Raw genomic sequence first — 4,559 nt, 5'->3', positions numbered from 1 at the left:
CCAGGAGATCAGTTGTAATAGTAGCGGGAGACCTCCAGCCCACCCCCTGAAGGTTGGCAGCCCTAAAACTCTGTCTTGAAGAAGAAGAAAAGAGATGAAGAGAGAAGAGATTGGATTTATACCCTGCCCTTCACTACCCGAAGGTGTCTCAGAGCGGCTGACAAACTCCTTTCCCTTCCCCTCCCCACAACAGACACCCTGTGAGGTAAAAGAAGAAGAAGAAGAGATTGGATTTATACCCCGCCCTTCACTACCCAAAGGAGTCTCAGAGCAGCTTACACACTCCTTTCCCTTCCCCTCCCCACAACAGACACCCTGTGAAGTAGGTGGGGCTGAGAGAGCTCTTGACAGAAACTGCTCTTTTTCAAGGACGGCTCTTATCAGAACTACGGCTTGCCCAAGGTCATCCAGCCAGGTGCAAGTGGAGGAGTGGGGAAATCAAACCCGGTTCTCCCAGATTAGAGTCCGCGCACTTAACCACAACACCAAACTGGCTCGTGGTGATTGGATTTATGCCCTGCCCTTCACTACCCAAAGGAGTATCTCCTTTCCCTTCCTCTCCCTACAGCATACCCCCCGTGAGGTAGGTGGGACTGAGAGAGCTCTGACAGAAACTGCTCTTAAGAGAACAGCTCTGAGAGAATGTGTGACTGACCCAAGGTCACACCAGCTGCTGCATGTGGAGGCATGGGGAAATCAAACCTGGTTCTCACGGATTAGAGTCTGCGCTCCTAACCGCTATGCCAAACTGTCTCTCAGGCTGGTGCCTTGAGAGGGTGGAGTTTGGGAAGGGAAGTGATGGGGTGCCATAGAGTCCCACCCTCCACAGCGGCTGTTTTCTCCAGAGTGGCTGAGTACGGTTGCCAGCTCTGGGTTGGGAAATTCCTGGAGATTTGGGGGCGGGGCCCTGAGCGAGCAATGTTTGGGGTGGGGAGGAACCCAGGCCCGTAGCTACAGTGGGGCATCGCGGGGCTAGGCCCCCTGACTTGCTGGCAAGCCCCCCTGACTTCCCGTCTAGCCCAGGGTGTCATGGCCTTCTCCCACAGAGTAAATTGATTACCCAGTGCCCCCTAAGAAATATAAATTCCCCCTGACTTAAAAAATCCTGCCTATGGGCCTGGAGGAGCCTCAGGAGATTCTTAATACCGCACACTCCACCCTCTAAAGCAGCTGTCTCCTCCAGGGGAACGACTCTCTGTCACCTGGAGATCAACTGTAATTCCGTGTGTGTGTGTGTGTCTCTAGGCCCCACCTGAAAGTTGGCAAACCTCTCTGTCATCTGGGGGCCGGTGGTCGTTCCCAGAGAACTCTAGGTCACACCCGGAGGTTCATAACCCGACTTTCATTCCACATCATTCTTGTTTTGGTATTAGCTCATTATTGCCCTTGGCCATCTTGCCGATCCGATGGAAAGAACCACGCCGAGTATGGCTGGCCCTCTTCCCAGGACCGGGGCGTGGTGGGAAAAACTCGAGAGGCGTTCCAGAGTCCAGGCGGAGCTGGTATCTATGCAACAGTGGAAGCCTTCTCTAGTAGCTGGAGGCCTCAAGTCGATAGGGGACAGGTTGAGGCTCAGCTTGGCAACTGAAGGATTCAGGGTGGCCGGCTTGTCAGCTCAGGGGGTGGAAGGGCAAGACTGTGGTTGGTTGCTGCACAGAAGCCTCAGGGTATTATGGTGGCACCTGTTCTGGGTGGCTCCGGCTAGCCCAATCGCGGCAGAGCTCGGAAGCTAAGCAGGGTCGGCCCTGGTCAGTATTTGGATGGGAGACCACCTAGCAAGTCCGGGGTTGCTATGCAGAGGCAGGCGATGGCAAACCACCTCTGAATGGCTCTTGCCTTGAAAATCCTATGGGGTCATCCTAAGAAGCTAAGCCGGCGGTGGGCAGAAGCTCCAAAAACCCGGGGGTTCCTCCACTCGGAAATGGGGGATGGCATGTCAGGCTCCTTTGGTCTGCCATTGAGAGAGGAGGTTCCTTTCTCTTTGATGTCCCAGAGGCTTATCACCCTGGTGGGGCCAAATGCCCTGGCTTCTCAAATGTCTGTTGTTCTGTTTTTCTTGCTATGTGTCTGTGTAGGCATAGCGTTGCCAAGTCCATCTTCCACCCCCAGCAGGGGACTTTGGGGGCGTTCCTGGAGGGGGCGGGGCATCCCTGACGTGATGATGTCACGTTGGGGACGTCCGCCAGCCCCCCCCCCGCCCGTGTGCCAGATCTCCAGAAACGGCAGTTCCCTGCACTTAAAGGAGCCGGCGTTTCCCTTTTAAATGCAGGAGCCGGCGTTTCCCCTTTAAGAGCAGCCGCGTTTCCCTTTTAAGAGCACGAAGCTGGCATTCCCCTGCAAGCTTGCGGAGATCGGGCTTGGGAGGAAACACGGGTTCCACACACTTAAAGGGAGAGAGATGGGTGGCTGTGGGTGTTGGGGGGCTGGCCGGCCGGGGGGAAGACCCCCCCCCCCAAACAGGGGGCCCCTGGCAAACCGGGGGGTTTGGCAACCCTAGGTAGGCAACAGTTTTGGCGGGAGGGATGCTCTGGGAGAGGTACGTGCTTAGTGGGGGGGAGTACTTGACCTTTAATTCTGGTGGGCAAATACCGTGGGGTGATTGGGTCCTGATCTTTAGTGGCCTTACCTGAACATACTATATCTGCAACCCCTTCGCACATTCGACTTCAGTTCTAACAATAGCTCGTGTCCAGAATGGTATCTATCTACGTCTCAATTTTGGTGTAGTGGTTAAGTGCACGGACTCTAATCCGGGAGAACCGGGTTTGATTCCCCACTCCTCCACTTGCACCTGGCTGGATGGCCTTGGGCAAGCCATAGTTCTGATAAGAGCTGTTCTTGAAAAAGAGCCGTTTCTGTCAGAGCTCTCTCAGCCCCACCCACCTCACAGAGTGCCTGTTGTGGGGAGGGGAAGGGAAAGGAGTTTGTCAGCCGCTCTGAGACTCCTTTGGGTAGTGAAGGGCCGGGGTATAAATCCAGTCTCTTCTTCTTCTTCTTTTACCTCACAGGGTGTCTGTTGTGGGGAGGGGAAGGGAAAGGAGTTTGTAAGCCGCTCTGAGACACCTTTGGGTAGTGAAGGGCGGGGTATAAATCCAATCTCTTCTTCTTCTTTTACCTCACAGGGTGTCTGTTGTGGGGAGGGGAAGGGAAAGGAGTTTGTGAGCCGCTCTGTGACTCCTTTGGGTAGTGAAGGGCGGCGTATAAATCCAGTCTCTTCTTCTTCTTTTACCTCACAGGGTGTCTGTTGTGGGGAGGGGGAGGGAAAGGAGTTTGTAAGCCCCTCGGAGACACCTTTGGGTAGTGGAGGGCGGGGTATAAATCCAATCTCCTCCTCCTCCTCCTCCTCTTTCAATAAAGTTAGCTTTCTTCGAAATGACTGGTGTTGAGAACGGATTTAACCAGGATCCTGGCGTGGCAACCCTAACCACCCATCAGCTGGTCGGAGGGGGAAAAACTTACTCTGAAGAAGAGGGCGATCCATTCGATGCTCGGCAACGTTGTTTCCGTCACTGCCCACGTGACCTGGAAGTGTTGCCATCATGCCTGGGAAATGGGGGCAAAGTTCTGCCATTTGGACAAAAAAACCTCTGTGTTCGAAGTCAAATTTACCATAGAGTTTTTGCCCAGATACCAGAGTGTCTCCCCGACGTCCCGGATGTGACGTCACTTCCGGGTCACGTGGGTAGTGACGTGGAGACCTCCCTGCTGCTTCGCGTAAGTCCCCCCCGCCCCAATCTGCCGCTGCCTGCCAGGAGTGACCGGGTAATCCTAGGTCTTTCGCATCACCTACTATGTAGTCCCTTTGACTAGTGATGACCAGAGTTTGAACCCGGGCCCTTCTGCATGCCAAGCAGGTGCTCTGCCACTAACCCATTGCCAGCCCCTCCCACGCATCTGTTCACGGTCACGTTTGGAGAGGTGTCTTCAGGATGAGTCACTGCTTGAACACTGCCATTAAAAACCCCCACGGGTATTTAAAAGCATAGCTGGCGCATGAATGATGCTTAAATGGCCGAGTTTCCTTGCCATAAACACAGAGGCGGAACCCAGCGGTCCTGGCTCTTTAAACGAAGCGTCTGAGTTTCCCTTCTCCTCCCCTTCTCAAAATTCCCTTCTCCTCCCCTTCTCAGAATTGGCACTGACTTGGAAGAAAGCCCTGGAGTGAATTATCAAGTGTGTTTGACCTGGTGCCTGGAACGGCTCTAGCCTTTCCTTCCCTCTCGATGCCCCGGGGTCTTTTCTTCTGCTCCGGTGTTTACCCACAAGATTCAGCCTGGCGGTGGAGGGTGTGACGGTTCGGGGTGTGAGGTCGCATTCTTGTACGCAGGGTTTAGATATTTGTTTTTGAGCCCTGCCCTAATAGTCAGCATGTGAGCGTGTCTGCGAAGCGGTCTCTCCAAAAGGTCTTGCTTACTTTTTGTGGACACAAAGAAATGAACTGTGCGTGGCGTCCATACCAATTTCAAAGATCAATAAATGATGATGATAATAATAAACAAATCACAGAGAGACAGATAGATGAAATAAAAATATTTTGTTCCAAGACACTGAAAGGCTAG

The sequence above is a fragment of the Gekko japonicus genome, unplaced genomic scaffold, assembly GCF_001447785.1.
Source record: "Gekko japonicus isolate JY-2015 unplaced genomic scaffold, Gekko_japonicus_V1.1 scaffold4820, whole genome shotgun sequence".
Lineage (NCBI taxonomy): Eukaryota > Metazoa > Chordata > Lepidosauria > Squamata > Gekkonidae > Gekko > Gekko japonicus.
The sequence above is the reverse complement of the archived record's forward strand: the minus strand, read 5'-3'. Positions refer to the sequence as shown.